Genomic DNA, 17,801 nt, shown 5'->3' on the forward strand with positions numbered 1-17,801 from the left:
CTTGTTTATATTTTGATCCTAGAAGATCTCTGAGTGTTGTTGTTGTTGTTGTTGTTGTTTTGTTTGTTTGTTTGCTTGTTTTAATTTGACCTAGATAATACAACTTCTTAGATCCTAAATGCCATAATTACCTGGGCATTCATATGGTGCCTACAGAGAAGTATAATTACATATTGATATGCCAGATGTAGCCTCTCCACAGAGATTTGCACCACCATTTGGTCTAATGAAGTAGCAGCTGGATTGAATGAGGGTGCACAATGAAACAGAAGAAAGACATGAGTTGTGAAGAGTTCAGATGAAGTCATGCTGATGCTACATCTCACATTCACATTTTGCTTTGAATCTGGAAACAAGTTATTCTCAGAGACAACCTCTGCCCTTCTTCCAGGGAATAAAGAAATCTGCCTCCTGTAGTCCCCCCAAGTGGGTTTACATCATTCATTTCCTAACCAGCTGCAGCCAGTCCCCAAAAGGTGTGTTCTGGAAGGGCAGTGATTCACACCGGCTGGTAGTCTTCCAAAATCACAAAGCAAGAGGAAAAAAAAGTGAGTCTTTAATTTTACCCTTTGGCTTCCTTCCTCCATCACTGATTCTTTGGAATTATACTTTAAAATAATTTTATTGGACGTGTTTTCTGTGTTGAGAGCCTCAAGACTATCTCCAAGATCTCCAGATTCTGGACTGTGTTTAGAATACAAGATGAAACGTCCTGAGTAACATTTCTTTGCCACCTACTTATCCAGGTAAGCTGAAGCTTGCTGCTCACTTGTGATGCCTGCTACAGGAAGCAAAACAAAGTGCGCAGCAGCTTTCTTCAGATATTACTGATAACATGTCTTCCTGTGGTTTCACTGAAGGCAGGCTATATTTGGAAAGTTTCCCAAAATCTTAAGATACTTTGAAGGCTTCTCCTGACTATTTTGATGGAACTGCTAAAACTTTAAAAGGCCAAAGGCAGGAGGAATGATGATTGCACAAGAAAAAATAAAGTGCATGTGCTGCTGTGAGCAAGGTAAACATTTTTAGTGTGTCTGACCTTGAATTGCTGTGATGTGTTGTGCAGATGCTCAGTGGGGAACGGGATGATCTACCTCAATCTCTTTTAGTTTTATAGATCCACCATTATGGAACCTGAGTAACCATCACATAAATCTGAGGAGGATTTTTTTTTCCTAAATTCAATGGGTAGCAGGGGTGAGTAAAAGCTCATCTTGCTCCTTAACACTGGAGCCAAGGGAAACTAAATACTCTAGTTCAGTCTTTCCCCAGGGGAATTCATGAGGTCTCTGGATACCCTCTTTCATGGCTGGGACTCCTGAGGAGATTCCAAAATTTCTTGCATCAATTGACTTCTACCACAGTTTCCTGTAAATCTTGATATGGGAAATTTGCAGATGACAGTGTCCTATACTGTGTGACTGTCATACAGTCCTAAGGACTAGCTGGTAACTGGTTACCACTGCCTAAAATACTAACAACTTTCTGGAACATCTGTTTAGGGAGTGATGCTCTAATAGTGCTCTAACAGATTTTGTTTATTTGCTTATTTTTAAGAAACAATGTGTTCTCAAGGCTGCCAGGCCTTCAATTCACTTGAATTGTTCAGGAAAGTTGTTTATTTTCCCTGTTAATTCTGATCCCTTCATCCCATCTCTTCCATTTCAATTTTAGAGATAAAGGACTGAATTTCCAAATAGGTGGGTATGGTCTCCAATATTTTCCACTATTCTCTCTTTTTTTTTTTTTCTTTTTTTAAGGGGTTTTAGTGTAATGCGCACCTGATAACTGAAAAGGAGGAGGGCTTGTTTGCAGCAAAACTGTATTGCTCAACTTAGGTAATACAGCAAATATCACACTGGATGTATTTTTTATCTCATTAAAAGGTTCAGATATCAATCAGACAGAAGTGGAAAAAGGTCACTCCAGCCCCCTAATGCTGCCTCTCTTTAGTGGGAAATTCAATAGGCCCCAAAGTCTTGTCACTTGATTAACTAATGGCCTGAAGGATTTCGAATAGGGATTTCATCTTTTCTGGTGTCTCCTAACATCACCTTCCTTTTTTTTTTTTTTTTTTTTTTTTTTTTTTCCTTGCAGCTCTTCACCAGAGACCTCAACTCCCGTTAGCATCTAAGTTTTTAGATTATTTTTGCATTGGAATTTTAACATCCATTTCATCTTCAAAGAGAGATTTTACTCCCTTTGAACTAAAGAAATTATCTTCTGTTGCTGTTTGGAAAGAAAGAGACGTGATTATCAGTGGTAATGTACAGTGTGTGGCAAACTTAGCAGTGGTTCCTTTCACATAAGCACCTTTGCAACCCTTCAGGAAGTGTTTCAAATTTTCCTTGACACCCTCCAGAGTTTTACAGCTCTCATAAAGGTGTTAGTTTGTGAAACCAGAAAAAGAGAACCGGCACAAAATGCTCTTTCCTGCTAGCCCTTCCCACAGAATCTCCAAGAGGGAATGGACCAAGAAGAAGCACCTAATATTTTGTACAGGAAAGAACTGGGTCATCAACTTTCAGGAATATAAAGATGAACTTAAGGAAATTTCAGATGCGATTGGTCAGGAGAAACAGAGAAAATAAAGGTACCGCATATTCCCAATGCAGTAAGCATTGATCACCTGTGGAAATTTGCTTTGGTGAAGCATTAATTTGTTCTTGCATTAGAGCTCCTATATTCTAAACTGGACACATTATTATTAACAAAAAGGTAAACACAGATCAGCATGAATGCTTATGAATAGACAATTCCTAGTAGATTTATTTCACTTGGTCTCATGAACTTTAGCTATCAGAAACAGCACATTTCTCACCTCTCATGTGAAAAACACTTCAACACATTTCAGTGAAAGCTAGTGAAGATGTAGAACTCTCTTCTCTTTTCTGGGTGTGCAGCTGCACTAGAGTCAAGCCTCCCTTATGTTGGGAAGCATTGTGTTGCCTCTTCTGATTACTCTTTTCTGTTTTTCTGTGCCTGACAGACACTGAACGGTGATTCAAGACGTTGCTTGTGCTGTTCCTCAGTTTTCAAGGAAATTTCTGCATTCGTAGATAAGCTTGATCCGCTGCTTTGCTATGATGGACTGGCCTTCAGGAAGCACCCTCCATGGTTTCATATATCACCCACCAAGAAAATGCTTAAGAAGTGCTTCATCCTTCATTCTGAATGAAAAGCACCCGGTATGCTCACCATCTCTTGTGAGTTTAGGATTTGCCCACAGATCAAAGGCAACAGTTGTTGACAGTTACTAATGCCCTCAAGCAAAATATTTGCATTTTGGGGAGATGGGTTTATCCTTTCCAAGCTTTCACTGTCCCTGTGTTTCAAAGTCTTGTCACTCACCAAAATACACATGCTATTCTTAACAATGTGATGCTGCTCTTCCAGGTCCTGGCAGAAAAAAGAAATGTCAGTCCATTCAAACAGTATCTTCAGCCCAGGCAGCAGAAGCAAACAACATGTGATGCAGACATGATGGTCATGGGGCTCATTCAGCATTTGCAGCTGTCTTTTTTCATTGCACTGAGTGGTGTTAATATACATTTTACAAGTAAAATGACAGAACAACACAAGGAAGACAAAACAGAGGTTTCTTATCCAACACTGCTCAGGACAGGACGGGTAGGTAGCTCAAGGACCTTGTCTAATGGAGTTTTGAGTAATTTCCTTGTTTGAAAATTGTTTTCTGCCTCCTCTAGACCTCCTGAGATTTTTGTTCCCATAGCTATTAGCCATTTTTGGTGGTAAGGTTACTTTTGCAAGGCTTTAAACCTACCTTTCCTGTGCTGAGGTTGGAGGGGGCTGGAGAGACATTTCAGAGAGGTTTAAAAAATCATATTATGGCAGGATACAGGACTTTACAGAACCCTAGGATATAAGGGGAGAAAAAACATGCACTTTCTTTAAGCCCAAAGATTCCCAGACTGGGGGTGATACAGTAAACCTCCTTCTGCAAACCCTTCCCAAACTGCAGAAACCACTGCTCACAGAGAATGATTATTGGGAAAGGGTATCCTGAGCATGGTCACACAAAACAGATTGTCTCATAACTTTGTCGTGCTTCATTATTAGTTTATATCCATCTGCTGCTTCTTTTCACATCTTTCTCTAGAGAAAAGGACATGGAAATATGGCTTCATCTTCACGCTGGGGAAGAGATGAAGTCTAAGCATAATGAAAGGCATAAGCAGAAGTTAAATATGCTGCCATTCTTAAACTTTATCAGAAAATGCACCAAATCAGTTAATACTGTCCCAGACTCCTATTATGAGGTAACTAGTACTTTGGCTTTTTCTCCATCAACTTTTGGAGCTTGAAAAATGACTGTCTTTGCTTACCTAATCTCTTGATAGCTAACAATCAGTAGAAACATATCCTAGCTTTAAAGCTTGCATTTCCTGATGCAAGTGCTTCTGGAGATATCTGATCAATACTCCCTGATCTCTCCTTTCCTCTGAAATGAATTAACAGCAAGTAGCAGAATCGGCAAATCGTGTAACAGGGTATGTCTAATGTATGCAGCCTCTTGTCTTCATGTACCTGATCCAGCAAAGCACTTAAGCACATTCTTGCCTTTAGGAACATGAGCGTGTATACATCTTAGCAAAGGTGAAGATTGATTGATGATATTAATATTGTCAAATTATATTACTCTTTCTTTAATCCTCTTGGGTTGTTTCAGTGATAATGAGGCAGACAGGTAGAGTGAGTCTTGGAATGTTTTAATTTTGTCTGATTTGTCTGATTCACTTCCATTGTATTTTATTGTTTCCAAGAGGAAATAAGAGGAGAATAGGCACTAAATAAAGCTTGGTGACAATTCCATGGAGAATAGTAGAAAATATTTTGACATGTCACCTTGCTGAGAGGAGGTGACCTCCATAATCATGTTTTCTGACAAGTTAACTAATCAAGTTATCTTTTTTAAGAAATCACCCCTCCGTGTGGCTAACCTGTTTTTTTAGTTACCTGTAGAAGCCCAGTCTTCGGTGAACAATGACACCAGGTCATTTCTGACTGGGGCTGACCGTAAATAGATGGTATGGTGCACTATCATAGAGAACATAACCCTCAACCGGATTAGTGTCTGTGCATTTATAGAACATGATTCAACTCCAGCTCTCGGTTTTCTCTAGAGCAGTCCTGACATCTGGATTCCTGTTTGGCAGTCTCAGGAGAAAAAATAAGAACTGAAAAGGGCATAGCTACTGGACTTCTGCTACTCCCCCAAAAGGTCAAATACAATGATGGGGCGATATAAAGAAAAACTAACCTTTCGCTTGACTTTCCTACCAGAGAGGTGAAAACTAGAAGATTTGTGGTTTATGAAACTACCTAGGGAATAAGCTTCCCCTGCACTGTCCTAGTTATGTCGACCTCGTGGACATACGCTTGATGGGATGTCTTTAACATGCTATGGGTGTGTGGGAGAGCATATTCTACTAGTCAAGGCAAGAAACTGTTATATGACCCTTCCTACTACTCAGATCCGTTAGACGAGAGAGTGACTTTGAAAGTATGAATTTGAAAGGTGAAAAATACAGAGAATGTGTCAGATGTTCATGATTATCCAAATATATATATATCTTATGGGGTTTACACTTATACAAAAGCAATTTATGGTCTTAAGATGTAATAAAAGAAAAATGGGAGTTAAACAGTAATTTATGAAAATTTTCTGTGTTCCTACATGAATCATGAAGCACTGTTTGTCAAAGGCATAGAGGCAGAGAGATAACTTCATGCAGGAAGAAACAAAGCAGTGCAATATAAGAATTAAAGCATGATTATTATGGCTTTGGAGGACCAAAGGGGAAGATTGAGATCTCTGTGTTGGCAGGATTTAGGATATGCTGAACATACATACTCAAGCTCCCTCTGACCTTACCAGGAGCTGCAAGGAGATGATGCATACAGAGAGCAGCACAGGATGTGTTTAACTATTTCATAACAAGTGACAGAACTTGAAATTATGTTTTCATAGCTGAAAGGCTGCTGGCTTTGGTGCAGAAGGCAGTTGGTACAAGAAATTCAGCAGAGATTTTATGGAAGGAAGAACAGGACATCAGCAGTGTTCATCTTTCTGTCCTTTAAATGAATAATAAAAAATATGAAAAAAAAAAATCATTGAATATGTTAAATAATTAAATGTGATTGGGGGTATAAACTGACATTTGGAGATTGTGGAGCCAAGGAGTTTTTACTTTTATTGCTTGTCCAGCTAATTAATATCTGCCAGTTTATCCGCTCTGACTATTTTTGGACAACTATTTTCAATAAAGGAAAGAGAGAGGGCGAAAAAAGATAAAAAGGAAAAAGATAAAAATAGTAGTTGAATTTCACCTCCTCTGATGAAAGGAAAGCACACCTGTCATGAATTCAAATGCTGAACCTATTTCGCTTTCCATCATAGCTCTTTTACTTTTGTGATTTAAATCACTTCACAATTTTTAAATCACATCGTGCACAAGTTTGTATTTATTTTCCATTTTCTTCCCAACACTGTGTTTATATCGGTCTCTTCTGCTCCTTGTCTTTTCCTTTTAGGTATTCTAGCTAACTTACTGAAGAAAGACCCTAAGTGGCTAATTAATGAAGTGACTTTATAAGTAATGTTAAATCCAGAGTTGAGGATGTGAAAGAAACAGCAAATGAAAATAAGTCCTCAGTACTCTGACAAAGTGATATTTCTTAAAAAAGATCTTTTTTTTTTCTTCCATATTAGCCAGGATATGCTCGGATTCCTAGATTGAGACTGAGCTAAATGCTTTTCCGTGCAGATGCACTGACAGATTACGAGTGGGGTTGGAAGTGTCGTTGCAAGGCGATGGAGCTCGTCAGCATATCATTAACAGCAGTACTTGAGTACCTCTCTCTCTTTCCATCTGATCATCTGTAAATGAACATTTATAATCAGGGCTGAGTTCACAAAACCAGTCTGTGGGCTTTAACCAAAAATTTGTCACTGGATGAGTTATATTTTTCTATTAAAGAAGAAGGCATCAAAGCCTGAAGAAAAACAATTAATATTAATATATTTGGATTTGCAGGTAAAAAAAAAAAAAAAAAAAAAAGCATCTACTCAAGCTATATGTGCCCCAGAGTAAATCTGAGAAGAAAGCAAGAAAACCACACGAGAACCCCATAACTCACTGGTGTGCCAACATGTATCAAGCTAATGAACTTTGCAGCAGGGCTGACAGGTCTGCAGATGCAACATAACCTGGACCATAAAAATACTGTGTACATGAGGGAAGTTTGGTACCAATCTTCTTCCTTGTCCAGTCTGAAGAGTGCTCCATGTTCTTCTCTTTTTGATGGTGAAGACTCAGAAAGGACACCTCAAGTTATAGAGGCCTGTGATATGTAAGCACTGTAATATGCAGCCTTCATTCAAATATTTTTCTGCCTAAAGAAAAGAAAAAAATAAAAATGGAAAGGAAACCCCTTGAATATTACTAGAGGTTTTTTGCAATGCTACTGTTTTCTCAGCAGGAGCTGGACCCAAACTCATCAGCTTCCTGTAAGTCACCAAATGCAAACACCTTCAGGTTATTACCACTTTGCACCCGATTCCTGCTGTTGACCTTGACAGGAAAACTCCTTAACCCACTTACCAAATCCCTGAATCATCCTGAAGATAGTGAGTAACAGTTAATAAAGTGCTTTGCAAATTTCACATCGTTTTTTAGCAGACCAGTATTTCAACTTGTTGCATGATTTAAAGTGTAAGGAAAACCCATGGGTAACAGTCCTTTCTAATGCTGAACACTGAGAATAACACTGAATTGCAGTATTGCTTATGATTTACACCTGTATAAGAGGAAGGGAGAGAGGAAGGGAGGAAAAAGGAAGAAGAGGAAAAAGAGAAGAAGGAGGAAAAGAAAAAAAAAAAAAAGGAAAGAGAAAGAAAAAGGACAAGGAGGTAGAGAAAGGAAAGAAGGAAGGACAGGAAGAAAGGAAGGTTCAATCATTCCAGCAATAATTTCATTGAATTCCTGGGCTTGTCAGAGCAAAATCCATCCTCATGTCCAGATCTTACTTGGTAGGTATAGCACAGGAGACCCAGAACTCCTTACTGTATAAGAGAACCTTACTGTATAAGAGACTTACAGCTCCAGACTCTTGAGGGTGAATGGTCTAGATTGCAAGACCTTTTGAAAGTCTCTAGCTTTCTCTCAGTAGCAGCAACACGTAACTGGCTTTCATACAGCACATGTTGTACCTGGCCTTCAAAGTGCCTTTGAAAAGGCACCCACCTTCCACTTTGTCGAAGGAAAAAAAATTCAAGGAGGTGATGTGTCCCAGGTCAGTTGTAGAACAGAAGCTTGAACGCAGGGCTTTTTTTTTAGCCCTGTACTGACATATTAGACCACACTGACTCTCCAGAGTCCAAAAGGCCTCAGGTGACAAGGTTTGCAAATCCTTGTCAAACTGTACCATGTGCCTGAAGGCTTGAGTTGATAGTCATTCCTCTGAGCTCTTTTTCATGCAGGAAGGGGATTGATTTCAGTGAACGCAGGTAAGGCAAGCTGAAGAGATGTTAGGACTGAAATACAAGCACTGTCTCTGAAGAGCCTTGGGTGAGAACTATTAAGGAAATGCATGTTTTCATTGCTATCATACCTGTGACTCCTCAACCATGTCTCTCTGCAAGGAATGATCTCTTGGGTCTGACCATTTTCCACATGAAGGAAGAGAAGGACTCAAATAACCTGTGTGCAAAGCTACTTGGATTTGTTAACAGATGTGTTATGGGGAAATAACACTAAAAATGAAGTTTGGAGAATAAAAAGAAACAGATTGAGTAATTAGTTAGATAGAATCACCTGCATGCATGCAAGAATACAACTAATCCTTAAATACCGACTCAAAGAGTTTTTAAAATATTTAGTACAAGCTTAAATTTGCTTTTAGGGTCATAGCTATACTCTTCTTATTCTTGATGCACTGGTGAGATCAATATTATTTATGCATTTGTTGCATTCAGTTGCTAATGCTGTTACCTATCATTTTCATGCTTCCAGGCTCAGCTGAACTGACAATGCTGGAAGAGAAAGAGAATTGACAGCTCCTTAAAAGCCTTGTACAAATGAGATGGTGTTTGACATAATCCTGTTCCCAAATCAGCCACTTGGACTTGATTTGCAAGACTTGCAAGAGGTTACATGTCTTTTGGGTTTTGCTGTGAAATGTGGCTTGACTTGGTGCCTCTGAATATGATGTCCTGAGCAAAGTTGCCATCAATAAAAGCAGAAACATTGCAGAACTTAGCCTGAGATGCAAAATGAATTAGAGATGAAGAACAGAAATGTATCTAAGAAAGATCTTGCTGCAAAATTTCAGTTGCAAATAACATGCATACACACACACACAGAAAAAAAATAATTTCTGTAGATGAATGGGAGAAGATGGATAGTGAATTCTGCCCCAGTAAATTTCACAGTGGGCTTAGTTTGCATAGATCTTAAAAAAAAAAAAAGAAAAAAAGAAAAAAAAAAGTCAATTTTTAAAAAAGGTTCCCGTTTGCCATGTTTGAATGACTACATTTCAATGTCCAGGCATTTAAGACCTTCCTTCCATGAGCCACTTTCATCCCTGAGTCTGAGTACAGGCTACTTCTCCCACTATTTAGCCACTTGAACATGAAAAATCACTCCACATCAAGGTAAGCATCTAAGACATGGAACAAATCACCCCCTGGAAATACGAGTTGTCCTCTATTCATCTGAGAATCCAGCTGTGGTTTGTTGCTGAACTCCAGTGTGTAACTGTAGGTGAGATGAATCCTATACTAAATGACCTATGAACATAACCTGAATTTGAGAGCCTATTTAACTCTATTTCCTGGATATGTGGTAGGTATATATCAGTATATATATTCTGACCTCCTGAGATCATCCCTTAGCTGATAAAGGAGATGTTTTCATCTTCCTGCGTTGTGCGGAAGAGCAGACCATTATGGCTGCTGCAAACCATGTGAGCTTGCAAGAGTCATTTTCTCCACTAAAGTGGTTTCAGTGGTGACCAGCTCTGGATGGAAGGATCTGTAATCCATGGGTCATCATCTGATTTGCCTAGCTGGAAATAAAAAGTAAAATGAAACAAAACAAAACAAAACAAAATAAATAAAATAAAATAAAATAAAATAAAATAAAATAAAATAAAACAAAATCTCTCTCTTGCTTCTACCTTCATAGTCATTCAGAGACTGCTTTTCCTCCAGGGCTGCAGCCTCCCCACTTGGGAAATACTTAGGTCAATAATTCAGTGGCATATCTTGCCATACCAAACAGTTTCTTCCAAAACGACTCAGCAAATGGCTCCTGCCTGGATGTCAGGAGCTGGGAGTAGGAGCCAGAAAAAGAGCTGGAGCCTTCAGGAAACTGTCTCCTTCATAGGTTGGGAACGATTAAGCTATGTATTTAATTGCTTTGATATATATTTGTTTTACACGAATGCAAGATCCAGCTAATGTAATTGGTTTATTCGCACCAAACTCACTAACAATGAACCCTAAACTGTATATAAATGACTGCTAAATTATTAGCTATCGGAAGGATCTGCAATTGGATTTAGAATGTGAAACAAAATGAGAGCTCAGAGAGACAATTATTATTTTTTATTTTTGTGGGTTTTTTTGTGTACTTTTTTTTTCTTTAAGCAGCCTTATTATCTCTACAAGAGCTTTGCTCAGAAGACAAGCATTCCCATTAGAAAATCAATAACAGAGCTGGTGCGATAGCAGCGGTAACGTGTCTGGTTTCAATTAGCGGTGGGGAAAGGTTGATCCTCTTCCTTGAGCTTGCCAGGTGCTAACACCAGTGGAATTTTGTGCGTGTTTATAGTCTAAAGAAGTCTGAACTCTTATCAGTAAATTCAGAGATGAATGATATGTATTGGATTTATATATGTGTGTGTGTGCATATATATATGTATATATGTATTTATTTATTTGTTCTATCACCGGGCAGTGCTGCACTGGCCACAGACACACACAGCTGATGACCGCAGACAGCTAAACTAAAGAGGCTGGTCCTTGTCATAAACAGTAGTCATATTGGATGATCTCCTCATTTTCTTCTCCTGTTGACTGGGGCTAATGAAGCTGCTTGAGCCCATGAGAGAACTTAGAGTGTTTCCTGGGAAATACACTAGTAAGAAGATGGAGGCTGGAGCTTGCTGCTCTCACAATTTGAGCAAGACCCTGGGCATGACTTGACAGGCAGTTGGATGCTTTTCAAGTAAAGTCTCTAGCTTTCAAATTAAATAATTATGCTGCATTTAAAATGCTGAGGAATGGATATGAGATGGAACTACTGATTACTGCAGTAAGAGCACAGAAGGTCCTGAGATATCTTTGGTCTTGGTCAACTTTTGGCTGGCCAGCTTCATCTAAACTGCTTTCCTGGGCTCAGATGAAGAAGCAAAGGGTTATGGGGAAGGTTGAAGTGGGAAACCATATTTGCAGGCTATTCTGTAAGACTTTACAACAAGCAGCAAGAGGAAGGGAGATAATGCTCCAATGAGGACACATGGTCAGCAGATGTGTCACAGGTACCATTTTGTAGGACGTTAATCCAAGTTTTCCTCTTCCTTTCTTACTTCCTTGACAAACTCTGCCAGTTTTCCAAGCACAGCCACACCAGAGAGAGATGCATCTCCTGTCATTGGTCTCCTCTCCTCTCTGGCTAGCTCTTATCCTGACTCCATTGATACAAATCTCAGCTTACCTACACTACATTCATTCCATAATTTTATATTCTTTTTTGTTGTTGTTTCCCAGCTGAAAGACCTGGGGAAGGTACTGCATGTGAAGAGCTCTGCCTGCACCACATGGTGCCTTTGCAGAACTGTGCAGAAACGAGAGAAAATATGTGATGGGGAGGCAGGATCCATCCCACCTGCCTGATATTACCCTGACTGCAACCAGGTCTAGATAGTTTGAGGAGCAATGAAGAGAGATGAGATTTTCTGGGTGGTGACTCAACCCATTCAAAGGTTGAAGGTGGGACAGCCACCTCCAGGAATGCCTTCCCATTGACCTGAGAGAGCAAGCCCAGGCAGATGGTTAATGCAGGATATATAGACTTTTAGACACTGAAAGTTGAGTGAAGAACTTTATGGTTGGTGGCTTGCTCAAAACTTCATCTCCACACTTCTCCATGCACAAGAAAAATCAAAGCTTTCTTTCATTGTCATGTGTTACCAGTTGGTTGTTGACATGAAAGTTTTCTATCCTCCAGTGCCCATCGCTGAACAGATGTTTATGAGAAAGGCGGATCAATATCTTCTCATAGAAAGTTTAAAAGCAACATTCTGACAAGATTAATTTTCTACTTCAGACAATGACTCCTCTTATTAGAAATTCTTGAATACTTAATTGTTAATCTGCATTATTAATAAATACTGTGGGATTCGTGGATTCACACTGTAATGATGCATATCCCTAAAGTTACGATGTGCCTGGCAATTACAGAAACATATAATATTCATTGAAGTGCAGAAGTTAGTACTGAATTTCTGTTGGAATATGTGTTGCTACCGGCTAGAAGTTCCTTTTTCTCAGTGATTTTAGGTAAAATCCAAACAAGTGGTCATACTTCTTTTATGCACGCTGTCGTGCTCTACTAATGACTTAAAAAGTGACTTACAGTGGTAACTAGGATAAGGAGACGATGTCGTGAAGTACAAGTCCAGATTTCCAGCTTCCCAGACACGGAGTTGATTATCCAACACTTGCAATAAGCTGGTCAAAAATTTCTATCTATCTGAAGCAGCGCTATTGGAAACGGCAGATTCAGACTGAAAGAAACACTGTGTGAATTCCTAACAAGAATTTTATTTTAACTGTGGAAAAAAAAATAAAACAACAACTAAACAAAATCAAAACATTTCACTTTGATTTTCCGCTAAAAAAGACACTTTTTTTTTTAATATGAACTGATGTTCCATTTATTTATTTTTTCTACTCTGCTTGGTAAACATATTATAAAGCTCAAAAACAATATGAAGAAATTCACTGTAGGTGGAAGACAAAATTCTTTTGAACTCAGATATAAACTCAGATACACTGGGCTTGTTAGTCTGTTTATTTGTTTGGCATTTTCAATTGGTCGATTTTTTTTTTTTCAGCTTCATTTCAGCTCTTTCTCCAAGTTAAATATTTATCTGCTTACCTTAAGGAATTGGCAACAAAATGAAAACCTGGCTATTCCCACAACTCTGTTTATCAAACAATGTGACACTCTCTGCGCCTAGGGTTGCCCAGAAATTACTCTAGATCTCCAGATAAGATTTTAATATAATTGAGAACAAGTAACATACATAATAGAAATAATATTAGAGCAATACTAATGATAATAATAAGATTTAAGATGTTTTGGGTTAGTGGCACTCTCTGTTTTCCATATTGGATGTTAATGAGTGAAACCTCAGCTCAATCCCATGCATCTCTTACTGGACTGCAAGGACCAGGTCATGGCCAATGTGTGAAAGAAGTGACTCTAATTTTGGAAGAGTTTCATTCATTGATGTGCACAGAGGACACTAATACTTTCAATGGTGAGGTGAACTGTTTCTAAGACTTCTGCTGTATCATGATCATTGATTGACAACCTTTTTGACCGTAAAGTTCATCCAGAGAAACCTTTTCGACAGGAATAGCCTGCTCATCTTAGCAGCAATGAAGACAGTTGAGCAGAAGGTGTGGTCTCTCAGTTCTGCTAGAGCTGGGTTGACAATACGGTGTAATGCAGACATTCTTCAAACATCTGCAGAAAACTCTTCTGGACAATATTTTTCTATTCTGGTTTCTGGGGAACAGCATCTGGCTTGCTGGCATCTGTAAATGCAGATGCATCAGAGTGGGTCGGTGTTAGAATTAGAGTTCTACTTTGCAACAAAGCCCAGGTATTTTGGTATGCGGAGCACACTTCCCTGCAACAGTGCCTGCAGGAGCATGGCAGCACCTTCTGAAGCTTCATTTTTCTATGCTACAGTGCTTGCCTAACTACAGAGCCCTTATCTGAATAAAAAACTGGGCTCCATCACAGCACCTATGCACGCTTTCCCTCAGTGAGAACACAAATAGAAGTGAATTGAAGAGAAATGGCAATGTCTTTTTCCTCCTTCCCTGGGGGCAGGAGATGTAACCACCCTAGCTGATTTGTCTTTCATTTGCTTTCTATTTCTGTGCCTTCTTTTCTTTGAATGAGCAACTAGAGGTGGTTAAGACTGGAGGACAGACTGCTATCAGACACTTACTCACTTTTGTCTTATTTAATCATTCAGCTCCCTGCTGGTCAGTAAACTTTTTACAGCAGCCTCGCCCTCTTGCAGGGAGGCTCTTCCAACAATCCTTTTCCTCAATTCTCTTCTAACCATGGGAGTGGGAACCAGCTGCAGTCTTACCAGCAGGTTAATATATCTCTCTAATATTTCTAGCTACTAAGTAATTTGGCATTTCACCTATGCTTTTCCGCACTGGAGCAGTTTCCACTGTGCCCAGTACTTTCCATGTGCCTCACAGCATCATTTAGCTTGCAAGTGTCTGACTCAATAGCAGGTAAAAAGGATTCCTCATTGTAGATATGCCCTATTCTAGAGACATTGAAGATAGCGTAAAAGCTATTGCTCCAAATACTTGCAGAAATTACAAAAGAAAAAAAAAATCTATGTTTGTGGTTTTTGGCACAGTGTTGCATTTGCTTAAAATTTCTGGGGAGCTCGGGCTGCTTGGGATTGTCTTCAGCTTAAGCAATCAATCCGTTTTTTTTTTTTTTAAAGAAAAAATCAGACATATGAGAATCATGACTGAATTACATCCTTCAAAAGTAAGTAAGTGCCTATTGAAATCGTCACTGCTGAAGAAAGTGAGGATGCTGGAGGTAGCACTGTCTTCAGTTTATAAAAATTGTGCTAAGAACTGAACGGAAACAGCTTTTGCCCTGTAGAAGAAAAGAGGGTGTTTTCTCCTGCTAGGCTTGCGATAAACAGGTTATGTTCTTTGCAAGAATATTCTTGAACCAGCTATTTCTTGTTTTGCACAAGAATAGCTATGCAGGATCAGAATGCATGTCTGCCACACACCTAGTCATTGTCCCTTTTCTGGCTCCTCCAAAACTTCCCACTGAAATCTTCACATCCCCTTGACTTTTTTTCCAGGCGCTCACTAAGGGCCTGCAAAGTCCATCTCCAACTGATTTATAGGGTTGGAAGAGCAGTCACAGGCTGGGGAGACTGCACTTGAGAGGGCTGATTTTTGGCCACTGGCATGGTCAAGTCCTCTGAGAGGTGAGCGCTTGGCCCACCACTTCCAAGTTGTGTAGGAAGGAGGACTGAGGGACTACAGCTACTATGAGGCCATCACAGTTGTTTGCACACCATCTATTTTTAATACTTGTGTAGCACACTCAGGATTACATTGCAAGAGGATGGAACCATGAGCTTCGCCTTTTCTGTTGGTCGCATTGGTCCCTGATGATTTTTTCAGTTGTTGATATCCCCATTTCCGGCCATTCTCTTGTAAGACTTTTACATGCTGAAGAACGGAAAGACAGGGAAAGAAATCACTAATGTCTGAGTGCAAAATCTCACCTTGATTTAAAAAAAAAAAAAAAAAAAAAAAGTTCTCCTATTAGGAAAAAAAAAGACAAAAAGAGAGGAAAAAAAAAGGAAAAAGGAAACCAAATGCATGCAATTCTATAATAAATGAGTATCTAAAAAGTTCAGCTTTCTTCCAAGGCTATGTAGAAAATAAATGTCACTAATGAAGAGAGAAGGTACAAACTCAGTTAGCATCTGGGGCTGTTAGGTTTTGTGGATCAACCTGATCAATCCGATGAGGCAGGACCAGCAGTACAGCTGGTGCTGGAAATGGTCCTCTGCTCCATCCCCACACCTCTGGATCACAATTGTTCTCTCTCTCTCTTAATCTCCTTAGGCCCGTGTTTTCCAAGGCAGATAAGCAGCTTTTCCCTGCATAAATGACATGTCAGTGATTCTTAGTTTCCCCTCAGATTGCCTTCCAAATTTTTCAGTGGCCTCAAAGCACTGCAATTACACCCTAAATATCAGCCAAACCAGAAGGGAAGGTGGTTTGTGGAGTCTGTAGTCTCTTGGGAAGGAGACAGCGAAGATCCCTCAGTATTTAAGTAACTTTGTATTTAAGCAGAAGGTCTCGTTTTCCAGTCAAGTAAATAATAAAAATAATGAGGGATGTTTCCCTCAAGCTACAGTAATTTTTATTTGCCTGGGCTGGAAATACAGTGAGCTATAAAACTTGAAATAAAGGATCATTCAGAATAAAAAGAAAAAGGGATAAATAAATAAATGCATGGTTTGTACATTTTGAGCTTAATATGACTTGACTGTGTCCAATAAGCTTATTTCAACATGTAATTTTGTTCTCTTGTTCTGTCCCCAAGTACATATGGAATTCTCAGAGCTTTTAAGTTTAACAGGACAAAAGAAAGTTCCCCATAATTGAAACAGGGTTTATGCACAACCAGCAATATTATGCTTGAAACTCAGAGGGAGAAAAACATGCTCTTTCTGTCTAAAGTGACTTATTTTCAGATTAAAGGAAACAGCTACAAGAAGGGGGGAGAGTAGCTTCTCCCTAGAAGAGCACTCCGAACAAAACGACTGCTGAACTTCATTCAAAGGGAATAAACTTTAGGATGGCAATAGAAAGAAAACAGAGAAGGACTAATGCAGTGTCATGGCGTGCTTCTGAAGAAAATGAGGATAAAACATTCAATTAGCACAGTAATTCACACTGTTTATGGTCAAACTGAGTCTGGGAAAGTCTGGGTTCAGTTGCATCCTCTGCCACAGATTTTGTATGACTTGAAAATCAATAAAGGACAAGTGTAAATTCTTAAATAGCACTTTGACATTAAAAAATAAAAATATATCACAGGTCATTGCATTTGCATTTAGAAAAAACATTGCACCTGGAGAAGTTTTGAACTTTGCTGATAGCCTCTGTGGAGTGTTTATGAACACAGGCAGAGTTGAGGAGCAAATTGCATGTAGGTACTGAGCAGCTCAAAAGCTGGGTTTTCTCTAAGTGATTTCAGTGATAACATGGGAAGAGAAAATGATGAGCTGTCTGACAAGTGGCTTCTCCATTACCATAAACGGATTCCTTCCAGCGTTCCAGTATGCATTATAACTATCTTGGAGGAAAAAAAAAAATGGTTATGGTACAGAATTTGGGTGAATATACTTTTGAGTGTTATGAGCTTCCTTCTTCAGGCATAATCCCACCTTACCTAGAAGATTTTCAAAGTAAATTCAATGAGCTATGTACAGTTATGGGATCAGTCTTGCATTTCAGCTGGTAGGAAATATGCCTGAGTCAAACGAAGCTATGGGAAAACCACAGACTTTCATTCATGTGAGCATCAAACGAACGTATCCTACAAGGCCCTGAGCATTCTCCAGCTCTACTGGTGTCTGAGAGCTTGGAGGCATTTGGTCTTCCAAGAATTAGACTCAGTAGATGATTCAAATTACGATCTGGAAAATGCATGAGCTTTTGGAGAAATTTTTAAACTCTGCCAGTGCTAAGGTGGCTTAGTTGTATTGACTTTGATCATTGCCCTGCTATGTAAACCAACAGAGACTTACTCCCTGAGCACTGGGAGTGTGTGGGCAAGACAACCTAGAGCTCTGGCCACCATCTAGGTAGATACAGAGAAATGGCTGGCTGAGATGCCATTTTTCAGTGAGCTGCTTGATATGGAGAATTTGAAAAATGAAAGGAAGGAGTGTTCCCACAGAAG

The sequence above is a fragment of the Tinamus guttatus genome, unplaced genomic scaffold (genome assembly GCF_059628265.1).
Source record: "Tinamus guttatus ecotype Peru unplaced genomic scaffold, ASM5962826v1 Tinamus_guttatus_pri_ptg000032l, whole genome shotgun sequence".
In the NCBI taxonomy this organism is placed as follows: domain Eukaryota; kingdom Metazoa; phylum Chordata; class Aves; order Tinamiformes; family Tinamidae; genus Tinamus; species Tinamus guttatus.